Here is a 17,714-nt window from a genome sequence, read left to right on the forward strand (position 1 = left end):
GCTTTAATTACTGGATAAACTTCCTGCTTACAAAAGGTTAGTTCTGGCTACCATAACTTTAAATGTCGCTTTTTATGATTTTTGACTGGCGCGACTTTATAGTTATGGACCAACCCCATTAGGAAAGTCAACCAGAAATTCCCGAAAAGTTGACAGTTAATAAATACCGGTCCAAAACAGCTTTTAAATGCAGTTATTGTCCCAAATCAACCACTTGATCGGAAAGATTGACATTTTTTACATTTAACTGATATAGTCTTTCAGAAAATACTATCTTAAACATTTAAAATTTATCTATTCTCAGAGGGGGTAATCACGTGATTATCAAGATGGCGACCTCCATGCAAAGGCAGGTATTTTTCGCCGTTCTATACCCTTTATTACTTTATAAAGTTTTTGAATTCCGCTCACTTTCCAGCCATATTAGCAAGAAAGTTACTGGCGTTTATTTCATGATTATATTCGCTCTACATCTAGACTTTACTCGGTGCGAAATTTCTTAGCGAGATGACCTTATTAAGTCTCCACTACGAAAATTTGAGGGGAGTAAAGTCGAGATATAAAGAGAATTTAAATACGAAATAAACGCCAATCACCTTTTTACTATAATGGCTGGAAAGTGAGCGTCATTTAAAAAATGCACACAAGCAATAAAGGGAATAAAACGGCAAAAATAACTGTCTCGGCATGGACGTCGCCATCTTGACTATCACGTGATTACCTCCTCTGATTCTGCTTTTACATATCGAGAACGAGAGCGCCGATGGCGTTAAAAGCATAGGTGCAAGATACAGGGAAGAATGGCGTCACGTGGTATAATGTAGTTCGATATCGCCATCCGCGAATTTCTCAAATCAATAATTTCAAACAATTACCGACTATTTAAATAGATAATCTTTCCATTTACATCAGTGTTTGAAACGCTTATGAAAAATAATTACCCAAGCCTTTCAAAATTTAAGCACGGACAGATCTGTATCGAACTATTGTTTTCACAAATGAAAATAGACGCTACCCTATTCGTCTGCGTCAAGAATTTGTCGTAAAACTTGTGGTAAGCGTTAGATGCAGACGTGCACAACAGATTGAGTTCTGAATACAGATTTCTGGATGCAGATTTTTATAGAAACTCCTCACAGCAGTTACTTCCCTTGCTTCGCCCGGTCAGTAACTTCTAGTATAAGGGAGGCCACTGCGTAGGAGATTGAGATTTATAATGCAGATAGAATTGTTTTACGAACGAAATTTGTTTTAGGTTATAAGAAGATTTTTTGACATAAAACGGTCTTAGAAAAATTCACTTAAAACGGTGTCAGCAATATTCTTGGAAGAAAACGTTAGAAAAACGTTTCCAAAAAAAATTGTAAGAATGACCATATACTAAATTAAATAGATATTTCGTCTGATTTTTGATCAGGTAAGGCTTCATAAAGGGCAACCGATCGATGTGGATTTTCGAAATGTGGTATATACCATAAGCATAGGTGCGTAAACGCACCTATGCTAAAAACAGCGATGTGTCAGACTTACTTGAAATGCGAATCTCCCGAGATTTCACGGTCATATGACGTTATTTCTATTTTTAGTAACATACCATGTGCTCAAGTGTTTTCAAATTCAGAATGACATTTCCCGGTATTTGATATTATTCCCGCTTGTTTTGTAAACAAATTGTAGTGTAAATACAAACTCAAAGTAAATAATATTTAAAACTACCGGATTCACACTGAAATCAATCTTATAATCCACCAGACGTAAGTTGTTCATCACAAATAATAGATTTCAGAAAACGAAAGTAATGTTTACAATTTCAGCAAATAATGTCAAGGTCGATCTGAAAGTATCGAAATGAAAACTCGTCACGTGACAAAGCGACAATGGCGTCAAAATTGTGAATTTCAGACTGATGAGAGTTATTTTCGTATATTGTAAGATGCATTTGAAACATTTAAACCTTAAAATAATCCCCGATGCAGTATTTTATATTCATTCGCCAATATATGTAGAAATGTATCCAAGAAAATGAGCTTTCTTTGATTTATAGCGTGACATAAATATGTTATGACTCTGGTTGACTTTCGATACGGGGTTAGCTTCAGCGGTGTCCAGTCATTACACCCCCTGGACGTTACACCCCTGGTCATTACACCCTCTAAACCTGGACATTACACCCACCAAGATATTGATTAGATTAGAAAGGTGTAATCAACTTATGAACCACTAATTGGATTTGTCATGTAAGATGACACTGATGAGATTAATGGTTGCTCAAATTATTTAATTGAGCAGCCATCATTTAAAACATTAATTTTTATTTCACCAGAATGACTGTAACAATATGCATCTAAATAATAAATACTTTTTTTTTCAAGAATATACAGGAAAAAACTTGAAGAAATAAAAATAAAGATAAATAAAATAAATATTTAGAATAAACAAAACACAATCTTAATTCATATACATTTATTTTTATTTCACCATAATGTAATAATATGCAACTAAATCATAAATAATACAGACAGAAAAAAACTTTGAAAACAAAATAAAATAATGATAAATACAATAATTATTTAGAATAAACAAAACACAATCTTAATTCATATACATTTATTTTTATTTCACCATAATGTTATAATATGCATCTAAATCATAAATACTTTTTTCAAGAATATACAATTATAAATATAATTTAAACATCACAAAAGAAGATTTTAATTAAATAAGGTATTAAATCAATCATTATTCTGTAATTGATATGTTTTGTTTTTTTAAGTAATTTATTGTAAAAAAAATCTTTAAAGCTATAAGAAATAATTCTTTATTATTTATGGAAACGGCCTCAAATACATAAGGACTAAGGCAATCTCTTTATCTCAGTGTATCACATCTGTTACTTAAGTTTTATTAACAAACAGACAAACAAACAATAAAAAAACACTTGGCAAGACCCCCATTAAACACACATTAAAGCAGAAACATCATTAATCAAGTGAAGTGTGCCCCATGGTAGGTGTGATAACACCTTAGTAACCTAATCAATTATGTTTACATCTTGGTGGGTGTAATGTCCAGGCTTAGAGGGTGTAATGACTAGGGGTGTAACGTCCAGGGGGTGTAACGACTGGAAATCGCTTCAGCGTACAGGTCTGTCAATACTATGTAAACTGTACGCTGAAGTTTCTTTATTAACAAAAGGTTAGTTTTTCTTTCTTTTTTGTTGTTGTTCCGTCAAAAAATGTGAAATTAGTCGTCAAAGGATGTATCCCATATAAATTGAATCACGTCTAGTGTTTATTACCACTGTTAAAATTTGTTTGGCTTTACGATTCATGAATATATGCGATAATTGGAATTTTGGGTACTGGACGTTTCGTGCCACTACCAGTTCGTGCCACTGACATTTGTGTAGGAGGGCATTGGACGTTGTTGTTTTTGTTTTTTATCGAGTGCACCGGGATTGTCTCCCATATGGCCATCGCCCCCAGAAAGACGTGTTAGTTGGTTACGGGGGACACCCCGTTCCAGAGGTGACCCTGGGTCTTTTAGTGCCCGGTGTATAGCACCTAGTACACTGCACCTCGGTTTAACGTCTCATGCGAAAGACGAGTTAGTAGGTTAGGTAACAGCGGGGGATCGAACCAGCGATCTCTGGATTGTGAAGCCAGTGTGTTACCACTAGACCACGGATCCGCTACGGCATTGGACGTTTCGTCCCACTGATAATTTATAGGCGGATAGATGTGAATAATATCGTATAGAAGGTGTGAATAATAACAGCAAACTTTCGCACCTTTTATTGTAACATCTGTTCAATGTTAAAACAAGATTGTTTTATTTCATTATTGTTTAAGAGTCAATTTACATGCTTAATACAATACATTAACAAAAAAATACATAAAACATTTTCAAAACATTGACATTAACCATATCCAAAAGTGAATGCATACAATCATTTTAACAATATCTAGATTGATTACATAAATATATTTAAACATTTGCAATAAATTGACATTAACAATATCAGAAGTGAATGCATACATACATTTTAACAATATCTAGATTTATTACATAAATATATAATATATTGAAACATTTGCAATAAATTGACATTAACAATATCGGAAGTGAATGCATAAATACAATTTAAAAGGTTTAATACACATATACAAAAGTAAATAAATACATAAACAAAAATACAACAACAGCATACTTTCCTATCCTATACATACACAAATCAGATATACAATGTATTGCATTTCAGGAGTCATCATTGTGGATTTTGTCCATGGTTGTGCTTGGTCCCAGCCCGATGATATGGCTGCACGCTCTCAGCAGTTCAGTAGTTGTTATGTCATCGTCTTCGTACTTCTCCCATATCTCGAAGAGTCGCCCGTGCACTTCTTTGAATATTTTCCGGTGTACCCGAGTCAGGGCGTGTTCCGACACTAGGCGGATTGTTAGATCCACTGTTTCTGCCTCACGGCGCAACAGGAGGCACGTAAAACCCTAGGTCGCACTGACCCCAGTCTCACACGACAGATGCTGCCATCTTTCACATTCATCGCATGAGTTGGCTTTATCTTCTTCACCAACATTCCGTGCACAGTACACATGAGGATATTCGCAAGCCATTACTGGTTTTGTGAATTTAACGAACAACACACGTTTTTATACTATCAATAAATCATTTTATTTTATTTTTTACAAACACATACACATGATGCATAAAAAATAACAACACTTTATGTTTTTTATTTATTGAACATAATGAACTATTTACAAATAATTGTATAATAACAATAAATCATTTTATTTTTAGTTATTTATTATTATAATTGTCAACATTGTTGTAATTTTCAACATAAATATACACTCCAATATCATTGACACCTATACGGCATTATTCACACCTATCCGCCTATATGTTATCAGTGGGACGAAACGTCTACCTCTTTTCAACACAAATATCAGTGGCACGAACTGGTAGTGGCACGAAACGTCCATAAACCGGAATTTTCACCCGGAAGTTGTCAAAAAATGTCGTTTGGTTTTGATACAATGACAGTTTATGTTATGCGAAGTTTTCATAAGAATGATGAGCCAAACTAGTGAAATTTATACCCAACAATCTACAATTCCATACGAATTGTCACAGACTGATGACGTATTTTTAAATGAACTTGCACAAGTTGATGAGTTATACCACATTAGCCATGTTAGCGATGAATCGTTTACAAAATCAAATGAAAACTTGACAGTTTTCCAATCCAATTCTGTACAGGTTGAAAGTAGTGATGTAGATTTGGAAATTCATGCAAGTATTATATTTGAAGATGTTGATGATCATGTTGAGGATAATGATAGTGATACGTGTGATTAGGTTGATTGCTTATTTTATGATGACCACATTAATTGTGGCGAGTCTGAGCCTGACCAAATACAATTTGATCACGAACAGAATGACATTAGAAAAGAAGATCAAAAAGAAGCAGAAATTATTTCAAATTTCACGCGTGAAACATGCCAGTGTAGTGTCTTGTATGGTAGTTAACTATGTTCAACAAAAGTTGGTGTTGATAATCTGCTAGAAAATAGGACCCAATGCCAGGAACTGCTTTCAAGAGAAAAAGAAATGGTAGTTAAATCCCAACTTTGTTCCCAAAGAAAAAATTGTACTTTTACATCTGAAAATAAAAAATCTAAAAATTTGCGAATGAGACCATCTCAGAAATATTTTTTCCATGGTCAGCAAATTTGTAAGAAAACTTTCTGTTTTGCATTTGCAATTTCTCAGTCGTAAACAAATATCATCACTCTTAATTATTAAGAAATTTTTTGTGAACAAACTTATAATAAAAATAAAAATGCCACGACATGACATGGTTTGGCACTGCATTTCAAGTTGCATTTTATATATAATTAAATACATCTAAATAATTAAATTAAATTGACTTAAATAGTATTGCTTATTTAGAACGCCATCACACGACACATGTTAACGTCTTGCGCCTATTTAAATATTCAGATGAAAAAAGTATCCGCGTCAATTGGTACACAAATATAATCGATAACAAATATCATTTTCTTGCATGTCTCCCGAAATACTCGGAGCTACGAGAAAACAATTTATAGCACACGAATAAAACAATATAGTATTATACTTGGTTGTTGTGAGACATTTGGTAATACTTCTTCAAATCAAGCCAATATCTTGATTTTTAGGAAACTGAAGAAATTATTTTATTCTTTCAATAGTTGTTTTTCCACAAATATGTTCCAGTTTTTTTGGAAAGACGTACGGTTTTTCATATAGAATAAATATATTCAAATCATGTCATCACGAAGACTATGTAGTGTAATTTCTTGTTGTTACCATATTGAAGAACCACATTGAATAAGGGAAACTAAAGATACCTACTCTATTTCTTTTAAAACGTAGAAAACGTTTGTATAGTTCTAGTTCATACAATAAATACTTCTTAATTGCTTATTTCCTAGAGAAATGTAAGGTTTGTTGAAATAATGTATTGTTTAACAAGCCCTTGCTAAGCTTAGCGAACCAAGTGGACAATAATTATATGCCTAACGATTGTCTCTTTGAAATAATACCATCTGAAAAGTGAGCATCTACAGTGTCCAATCATCACGTTTGTCATAAACATAAGTTTTTACTAAAATACTATTAATCGTTTAAGTTGCAATTTGAAGTGATCTATGTGTGCATAAAAAGAACACAAGTGTAATTATGTTTTTTTTTCTTGATAAGTGGACATATATACAGATTTGTAAACATAATATAAATTAATGCATTTTGGTATATACTACATGTCAATGTTTTTAATGTTTTGAATATAATGTAAATATACATGCCTAAACCACTTTGAGTATGTTTCAGCAAACATACACAGTGACTGTAATGCACACGTATTCCGGGCCAGCGAATGCCGTATCCGGAAACCCAGATACAGGGTCCCTTAGATCCACAAATAGGGAGGAACAACAAGTCGTTAGGACTGCTGATATAAAAGCGTATGGGAAACACAAGAACAAGTTCAAGAAAGCAAAAAAGAAATATATCAAGTTTCTGAACACAGGGACATTTAACAAAATTTTGCCAATGAACTCGCAGTCTAAACAAGAGATGTACAAGGAACTTAAACAATCAAATTACCGAATTCATGTAATACCAGCCCAGATGTTTGAAGATGCAAGGCGTTATGGGGAAATCAACATATTTCAACTGGAGTATACATATTTGCATCCGGCTAGCAGCAGTTACGTTTTTGCAATCCCTGTTTATCGAAACGGTCACATCAACTTAATTGATAGGAATTGCAATGATAATTACAATTAGCCACCATACATAAAACAAGAACATTTCTCTTAAGTGTTTATTTAGTAATTTGTTCAGTATTAAAGGATCAGGTTCAGAAAGTAATATTACTAACACTGGTCCATCACTTATGACATCGTTCATTACGTCCAACTGAAGTACTTCGAGAAAAGGAATGACGTCTATTGCAAAATTCGCATACGTATTCTAGGATAACTACATTCTGTGCGAGCTCACTCTAAATCAAATCGATTGTGCTCCTGAATATGCATGCGAATCATATTGTTCTTTTAATTAAGTTTGTGTTTTTCTGGTGTAAGAACCCAATTCGAATGATTACATACAAGTGTTATTATATCGCGTTTCACCATGTCCTCGTGCACACGGATAAAACAATACCAACCACACGTTCTAAGCGTACGATCTTCATAAATGAATGATTTTATCGTAAGCTTGCAAAGAATGTAGTCAACTGATCATTTGTAAAATTTAACATCAAAACCTTTACTCATCAATGAGATATTCAAGTTTAACAAGTGTTCCGTTAGAATAGTCTCCAAGTGTACATGTTTCCTATGCGTGCTCACATAAATTACACTTTTTCGTTATCTGAGCTTTGCATCAGCTTGTGGTCACGTCGGCATTCTCTGCTGTTACCAAGGAGCTGCTTACCGCCATTGAAGTCTAAGGGCAACTCTAGCAGCAACCGCCCGAACTTGCTGTTATTATTGTCCCGAAACAAACAGCGATTGAACATAGTGGAAATGAATAGGTATAAACAAACTTATTCAACATTAAGTGAGAGTGGAACGCTTGAACTGTTAATGGCCTATATTGTATCTTGATACGAAGGAAGGGGATTCTTTTCAAGACAGAATTGCGACTACCGATGGGACCCGGCTGTGTAATTTCGATCCTGAAACGAAAGTTCAGTCAGCTCTTTGGAAGTCACCATTGGTTCAACAGTCCGGAAAGGCCCGCATGCAAGGAAACTGGAAAAAGATGTTCATCATTTACAGAGATCGTCAAAGAACGATCATTCAGCATTGATTCAAAGAATTAGATGGTATGGCATTTTTGTCAGATAACACAATTTGCGATAAGACGAAATAAAACACAATTTGACAAAACTGGTTCAGAAGACCATAAATTTAATTGGGTATACAGACATTAATAGTTTGTTGCGCTTGGTGGTCACTATGTTTTTAAATACGAAAACTGCTACTTCAATATGTGTTGTTTAAAATATAAAATTGATCTAATTTCGATGGCGACTGCAGAAATATCTGTTCATGTTGATTATATTAATGTCAATAATCCGCAGTTGATGTACAATGCTGTTATGTTATTATGCAATTTTGATACTCCCGATAGGTCAAAACTTTCTTACAGCATAAATTGGCTTGTTACGCTTTTTAGAAGCTGTCATTTATGATATATGAATTATTTATTCACTAAATCTCCGCTAATGACAACAATGGATGGAATTCGAAGGATATATTCGATGTGAATGAATCACTTTCTACAACAATGGCTTCGCCCATGAGAGACTTGATAAGGCCACTCCAAATTGATTTGTTGGTCGTCGGATTTGCCGCACCTATTTTTTCAAAATGGAAAAAAAATATTACCGCTCGCACTCATTTTTGTGTCCTTCTGTAACCATAGCGCATGTGGTTATTTTTAATTTGTGAAAAAAAGAGAAAAAAGGGCTCTCTTGACGCTGAATATGAATGCCAAATATAGTGTTTCGTAACCTTTGTTATCGATAACTATAGTCGCTCGAAAATTCGATCGAGACGACCAGACAAATGGCTTCCTGCGTGACCGTTTTAAGGACATATCACTTTCTGAAATGGTCAGAAGTGGGTGGGGTAATGTAAAATAATAATTCCTTATATAAGCATTCTAAATATAGTTTGGAACAATATGCACAACTAAAATAACAACAACAACAACTACTACTACTACTACTACTACTACTACTACTACTACTACTACTACTACTACTACTACTTCTACTACTACTACTACTACTACTGCTACTACTACTACTTCTACTACTACTACAACGACGACGACTACTACTACTGCTACTACGACTACTACTACGACTACTACTACTACTACTACTACTACTACTACTACTACTACTACTACTACTACTACTACTACTGCTACTACTACTACTACTACTACTACTATAACTACTACTACTACTACTACTTCTACTACTATGTCTGCTTACCTCTAACGACAGCCAGCCAGGAGGGTTGGTCACCGGACCGGATGTAAAATATGACGTTATCGTTGTCGTCTGGCGTCTCTTCGGGTTCCGAGAATATCTTGTTTACCACTTGGTTTGTGCCATCGATGCTCTTACCGATTTTAATTTGGGTTCCCACTGTGCAAATTTAGGACATTTACACGTATTTCCATGTGTTTTTAATGTCATTTTTATGTCCCCCACTATAGTAGTGGGGGACATATTGTTTTTGCTCTGTCTGTTGGTTGGTTGGTCTGTTGGTTGGTCTGTTGTTTGGTTTGCGCCAACTTTAACATTTTTCAATAACTTTTGCTATATTGAAGATAGCAACTTCATATTTGGCATGCAGGTGTATCTCACGAAGCTGCGCATTTTGAGTGGTGAAATGTCAATGTCAAGGTCATCCTTCAAGGTCAGAGGTCAAATATATGTGGCCAAAATCGCTCATTTTATGAATACTTTTGCAATATTGAAGATAGCAACTTGATATTTGGCATGCATGTGTATCTCATGGAGCTGCACATTTTGAGTGGTGAAAGGTCAAGGTCAAGGTCATCCTTCAAGGTCAGAGGTCAAATGTATGTGGCCCAAATCGCTTATTTTATGAATACTTTTGCAATATTGAAGATAGCAACTTGATATTTGGCATGCATGTGTATCTCATGGAGCTGCACTTTTTGAGTGGTGAAAGGTCTAGGTCATCCTTCAAGGTCAGAGGTCAAATATGTATGGCCCAAATCGCTTATTTTATGAATACTTTTGCAATATTGAAGATAGCAACTTGATATTTGACATGCATGTGTATCTCATGGAGTTGCACATTTTGAGTGGTGAAAGGTCAAGGTCAAAGTCATCCTTCAAGGTCAAATATATGGGTCAAAATTGCTCATGTAATGTCACTTCTGCAATATTTAAGATAGCAATTTTATATTTGAAATGCATGTGAATCTCATGACGCTGCCCATTTTGAGTGGTGAAGGGTCAAGGTCATCCTTCAAGGTCAAACGTCATATAGGGGGACATTGTGTTTCACAAACACGTCTTGTTATAGTTATTCTCGAACCGAAACAAGCGATTGAACAAATGCTAATACTAAATGAAATAAATTATTCTTTAAACCAAAGAGCGAGTCGGCTTAACGTGTAAGACAAAAACAACACCAAATAGACACGTGTTTGGCTGAATTGTTTTCATGAAGGAAATATTGCTTATACAGTATATGTATATTTAAAATATAAAACATAAAAACAATATCAATATATAAAAATAGTTTGTTCGTGTGGAAAATGTATGTTAATTTGCTCACAAACACACTTGTAAAAATGTAGATTTACATTCGCTCGCGAACGCAAATGATGGGTTGACATCCTCACAAAATGACAGCCGCTTAGTAAGGTAGGCTGTTCCAGTAGTAAACCCGCTATAGTTATCGTTCAGTCGCCAGCATGAGACGGTATAATCATAGAACTCGTTGGCATCGACACAGAATTTGCTTATGTCTGTTGGCTCGCACACATTGTCCTCGCACTCATTTTTAAATACTTTAAAACCTAAAAAGGAATTTCAAAAATCCTGTTTATCAAAATAGATTTTTTTTTCAAATAAACGTCATTTCTCAATGTCCGCGTTGTGCTCTTAACCTCAACATAACGATAAACCTTTATATGTACCATCAATCCCAAATAGGTTATTGCTGTTTGATACAGCACACTTATTACAATCTACTACTTTTGCACGTGTGAAGACTGAATGACACGTGTACGTGATTTCGCACGTGGCGGTGACGTCCCAAATGTATTTCTTGGCATCTGTGTTTTCGTTTAATTCGACAATATCTGAAGAGCTTGTGATGTAATTGTAGTATAAAAAAATCATTTTAATGTAAAGCGAATGAAAATATAAAACATGAAATACCTTTTCCATATTTTTTGGAGTGTATTTTTATTGCAAACGTTTTTTTTTTTGACAGATTGTTAAAATCTATCAATATTGATTGCCCATATCATGTTTTCCTCTGATTTAAAGCATGGTTAAAGCTAGTAAAAATATAAACAACATCGAACTACGATTGCAGAAGCAGTAGAAAACTTAAATATTCAAAAACAGGTCCTTTATTTAAGACACATGACTAGCAAATACTAATAAGAATATTTAATTTAAGTCTTTAATAAATTTATAAATGTGAAGTTAATATGGCGAAGTCAATAACATATTTCAACAAGCGAACCTAACTGCTTTATCAAATCTTAAATACCAAGTTTAAATAACACATTCTTATATAAAATACACACATATTTGTATGGAGAGGTTCTTGCATGTTTTCTTACCTCGACGATTCTCTGCACAGAACGTGACCATGTACGATGCTTCAGTTTCGGCGGAAAGAGAGGTCACGACTTTGATGTTTCCATTGTCTGTAAAATATACATACATGTATATTCCAACATTACTCTCACCGATTATTATAAACAAGTAGATAATTATCATTGAAGAGGTAATGTAAACAACAATGCTTATTTTGAGCACACTCATTCAACTTGAAATCATGTGTAAAGTAATGTCAGAAGCAACAAAACATTATTTTTAAGCAGAAATTGAAACCCTATTTAGTCATTTCTATGCTTGGTTAGTACACCACTCGAGATTAAAATGGAAGTACATGAACATTACGTTCACTGTAACAGTCAGTGCTATGTTGGAAAGGACGTTAGAAATTGTCACTACAAACGTTGAACGTGATTTTCATCCCATAATTGAAAGGTGTAATCAAGTTAAGGTTTAACTCTAACGATTATGATGAGTTTTTGAAATCCGAATCTAGCATACTCAGTACTGATATTAAAGTCAGAATGTATTCGACCACAAGGAAATACACTCAAATAGCAAGACAGTGGAAACCAATACGCTAGTTTGGCGATCTTTACTAAAGAACGGTTGCACATTTTATTTGACATCGACTTCACATTTGATCATAAGTCGTACTGATGATTAACTTGCGTAGAACAATTACTAGTAATCCGCGACAGAATTATAAGCTTTAATAACACTTTAATGCTCTTATGTAAGCATTTATTAAAATGTGTCGTTGTTGAAAATAGGTGGATTTATTTTATAGCAAACAATTCAAAACAATGTCTAATAAATTGTCGATTAATGTTCATACCTTTTTCATTTGTTCTGACTAATAATTCGTAAGGAAACGAAGTATAGTCATATAGCTTTGTTTTATTTGGTATAAGTTTACTTTTATTAAATTAAAAACTGATTTATCATGTTTTGAATTCGGCGAATTTGAATTATTGCAAATGAAAACAAAACTACATTTCCTTTTCTCTTTACTTGAATCAACTGCAAGCCAGGATGGACTGCTTCCAGAGATGTAGAAGGTGATCGTGTCGTAGTCATCTGGTTCCTCTTGGGGATCGGATGTAATCCGGTTTAGGATTTGTCCTGTTCCTTGTATGCTCTGTCCGATCTGAATGCTGTCTCCAACTGATGGTTTAAACATTAAATATATTTAAACATATCGTTTGTGAGTTCAGTTGAAAAAACATTGTAGTTTAAATTGATTTTATGTCACCGGTTGCGAATTTGTTAATGTGACATACTTTTGTTTTCGTAAGAGGTTTCATTTCATCCGTGTGTGTCAACTGTTGGTACATTGATCATATAAGACACAAATATACACATTTATTCGATATATACATATACAGTTAAATGCAATTTGCAATAATATAATTTCAATAGAAAATCGTAATACTAAGGTGGGACGTATTTAAAACAAAGAAGTTATTATTTATCTTCTGTTTGTAATAAAGATCGACACGCATGTGTGAGGTTGTAAGAAATGGACAAATACGAAGTCACACATTGGGTGTATTTTGACTTGAAATATATGATTCATTAGAGACACATTTTTGTAAACATATCATACTGTTTGGATCGAAACTGAAAGGAGGGTCGATATCTGCATAGAACAAAAGACTGGACGTTTGAGACGCGGTTCCAGTTGTCAATCTACCATCGGACGTGACGCAGCTTATTAAGTAGCTGTAGGACTCCCCGGCGTCCGCGCAATATCTGTTGATGTCACATGGACCACAGGGCCCGTCTAAGCATGCCCTCTTGTAGATTAACATATCTGTAAGATGGAGTGAGGTTTCATGACGCATTTTCACAATTTCTTTCTTTGTTTGTTCTTTTTGCCGAGGAAAAGAAAAATAGATGGGGATGTCAACGGGTCCACGCGAGTTCATCGCTTAGTTTTTATCTAAAGTATTGTTAAGATGAAAATTGCTTATCCCTTCCCTAAGATTGTTGCACTATTGCACTAGTCGATCCGAGAATACTCATGTGTGTGAAATGTTTACATTAGTCGCCATTTGAGATTCCTTAAGGCTGAGTCACATCAACCCTGTGTGCGAGTTTAGTAGAACAACCCTTACAGAAATGAAAAGGTAGCGGCTGACTAGCCGCTAGGTAGCGGCTACCTAGCCGCTACCTAAAAAGGTAGCCGAAACGGGTATCCTGGAGGTAGCGAAAGTCAGCCAGTAGCGGCTAGGTTGCGGCTGAGTAGCCAAAACCTATAGCCGCTAGCGGCTACCATAGCCGCTAGCGGCTACTGTAGCCAAAAGGTAGCCAGAAACAGAACACTGCGAAATATTTCCATTAATTTGACAAATTGTCAGCCGCTAGCGGCAACTGTAGCCAAAAAAGTAGCCAAAAACAAAACTTTAGTACAATAACCTATATTAAATGAACAAATTGTCAGCCGCTAACGGAAACTGTAGCTAAAGTAGCCGAAAATCAAACTTGTGTAAAATCACTTATATGAACAAAGTGTCAGACACTGGTGGCAACTGTAGTTAAAAAGTAGCAGCACAGTGCGATTTATATCTGCCATCCAAATGTTACCTTGACCTGGAAGATATGGGTCTGGGTGTTCCGCATGGCATGTTCTCTCATTATGGTGGAATTTGTTCCCAAAAAATTCAAAATCCCTTGATGAATGAAAGAGTTGTGGACCGAACAAAGCAAGAGCTGTCAGAGGACAGCGCGCTCGACTATTCGAGTGCTTGATAGTATAACGTAAGCCATCATGAGGAAATTGTTCATATTCAATAAGGTCAATGTAATATAGGCATATTCTAAGAGGGAGAGGATCATAATTGAAAATGTTTTATGTTTTATGTTTTAAAGAAGTTGTAAAGTATTAAAGGGGCAATAATTCTGTCAAAATGCCAGTCAGAGTTACATAACTTTGCCTGCATAGTCCCCTTATGGTAGTTAGTAAGTGTTGCAAGTATGAAAGCAATAGCTTTGATACTTAAGGAATAAAGTGGACCTAAACAAAAAACTTGACCAAATTTTTAATTAATTAAGTATAAAAAGGCAACATAATTCTTACAAAACGCTTGTTACAGTTGTCTGCTCTTGTTTATAGATTGGGGTCATGTTTGTTAAGAAGTCTGCAAAATATAAAAGCAATATGACAAGGTAGATAGAAAATATTTGAGGTGGTACGCAAACTTTAACATAGATCTACCAATAATATGCATATTGTAAGTGGAAAAAGGGCCATAATTTTTACAAATGCTTGTTACAGTTGTCTGCTCTTATTTATAGATTGGGGTCATATTGGTAAAGAAGTATGCAAAATATAAAGCAATATGTCAAGGGACATAGAAAAGATTTGAGGTGGTACGCAAACTTTAATATAGAGTTATCAATAATATGCATATTCTAAGTGAAAAAAGGGCCATAGTTCTTACAAAATGCTTGATACAGTTGTCTGCTCTTGTTTATAGATTGGGGTCATGTTGGTAAACAAGCATGCAAAATATAAAAGCAATATGACAAGGTACATAGAAAATATTTGAGGTGGTACGCAAACTTTAACATAGATCTACCAATAATATGCATATTGTAAGTGGAAAAAGGGCCATAATTCTTACAAATGCTTGTTACAGTTGTCTGCTCTTGTGTATAGATTGGGGTCATATTGGTAAAGAAGTATGCAAAATATAAAGCAATATGTCAAGGGACATAGAAAATATTTGAGGTGGTACGCAAACTTTTACATAGATTTATCAATAATATACATATTCTAAGTGAAAAAGGGCCATAATTCTTACAAAATGCTTGTTACAGTTGTCTACTCTTGTTTATAGATTGGGGTCATATTGGTAAAGAAGTATGCAAAATATGAAAGCAATATGTCAAGGGACATATGTAGCCCCGTCAATATTTTACGATTTTGGTTTGAAATAACATGCGTTGATTATAAGGTATACATTTTAGTTCTTTGTCGATTGATGTTTGTAGTGAACTGCATTCACATTGCTTTGTATTTCTGGAATGATGTCACGCGTTTCTAATAAACTAATTTAGATAACATGTTTTCGCGACTGCAGAAATAGCGGCTCAATGGTTCTTACTTCTTATCTTTAATTTTAAACCAGTTGAACTAAATGGCACTAACTAATGTTTGCATGTAATTAATTTACAGCAGCCGCACATGTAGATGTGTAAGTGAGAGGATTGAAAGAAGAGGTGTTCGATTCCTTAAATCGGTAATGTATTATGTATTGTTAGTTCTGGCTACCATAACTTTAAATGTCGCTTTTTATGATTTTTGACTGGCGCGACTTTATAGTTATGGACCAACCCCATTAGGAAAGTCAACCAGAAATTCCCGAAAAGTTGACAGTTAACAAAGACCGGTCCAAAACAGCTTTTAAATGCAGTTATTGGCCCAATTCAACCACTTGATCGGAAAGATTGACATTTTTCACATTTAACTGATCTATTCTTTCACACAATTCCTCTTAAACATTTTAAATTTATCAAATCTGCTCTTACATATCGAGAAAAACAGCGATGTGACAGACTTTCTTGAAATGCGAATCTCCCGAGATTTCACGGCCAAATGACATTATTTCTATTTTTCAGTCCTTCCCAAAATTATAATTTATTGCCAGCCATGAGGTCCTGTAATCATGCAGCCTTTTCCGGCCCAGAATGATTATTTCATGCCCAAAAAGTAAAATATGTTGACGAAAGACTAAGATGACATTTTTAACAATATTTTAATATTATCAGATTAATTTAATGCCCTGCTTGCCTACGAATTAATCAGATATAACGGGAACCAAAAGTATATGGTATCGTTTCTCTCCCTTTGCGAATCTGCTCATATAGTGATGACGTAGTGTGTAATTTGCATTGACAACGCAGCAAAAATCTTCGGATACCGTATATGCACGTACGTCATTCAAGAAATGCAACCAATGAAAAAATGTTTTACATGATTGAAGTATTCATAAATAACTCAGTAAATCCCCCCTTTTGCCTTGAAACTTTTCTGGAAATAGCTTATGAAATTCCAAATTTTGCCATAATTTTATAACCGGACACGAGGTCCGGTAATATTAGAATCATTTCCGGATTTTCCAAATTATTATCGGAAAAATCCGAGGACCGACGGTATTTCGGAAAGACTAATTTTTAGTAACATACCATGTGCTCAAGTGTTATCATATTCAGAATGACATTTCCCGGTATTTTAGATTATTCTGGCTTGTTTTGTAAATAAATTGTTGTGTAAATACAAAGTCGAAGTAAATAATATTTAAAACTGCCTGATTCACACTGAAATCAGTCTTATAATCCACCAGACGTAAGTTGTTAATCACAAATAATAGATTTCAGAAAACGAAAGTAATATTTACAATTTCAGCATTATCGATACGAAAGTATCCAAATGAAAACTCGTCACGTGACAAAGCAACAATGGTGTCAAAACTGTGAATTTCAGACTGATAAGATTTATTTTCATCTATTGTAAGATGCATTTGAACCTTAAAATATTTTCCGATGCAGTAATTTATATTCATTCACCATTATACCGGTATGTAGAACTGTATCCAAGAAAATTACTTTTCTTTGATTCATAGCGTGACATCAATATGTAACTACTCTGGTTGACTTTCGATACGGGGATGGCTTCAGCGTACAGGTATGTCAATACTAACAAACTGTACGCTGAAGTTTCTTTAGCTAATGTATTGTATGTGAACAATGTTCATGCAATGTCATTGTGTATGTCTTACCTTG

At 34.6% G+C, this 17,714-nt stretch overlaps 1 long non-coding RNA gene across 2 annotated transcripts; it reads left to right on the plus strand.

Annotated features, from left to right (window-relative positions):
- On the plus strand, positions 1–8,668 carry LOC127852808 (uncharacterized). 2 transcript variants are annotated; one of them, XR_008036274.1, is made up of 2 exons: positions 1–36; positions 6,896–8,668. It is a non-coding gene; the product is annotated as an uncharacterized LOC127852808 (long non-coding RNA). The 2 variants fall into 2 exon arrangements; XR_008036275.1 differs by lacking the exon at positions 1–36 and adding an exon at positions 1,834–1,928.
- The last annotated feature ends 9,046 nt before the right edge of the window (positions 8,669–17,714 follow it).

Source organism: Dreissena polymorpha, chromosome 12, assembly GCF_020536995.1.
Source record: "Dreissena polymorpha isolate Duluth1 chromosome 12, UMN_Dpol_1.0, whole genome shotgun sequence".
Taxonomy (NCBI): domain Eukaryota; kingdom Metazoa; phylum Mollusca; class Bivalvia; order Myida; family Dreissenidae; genus Dreissena; species Dreissena polymorpha.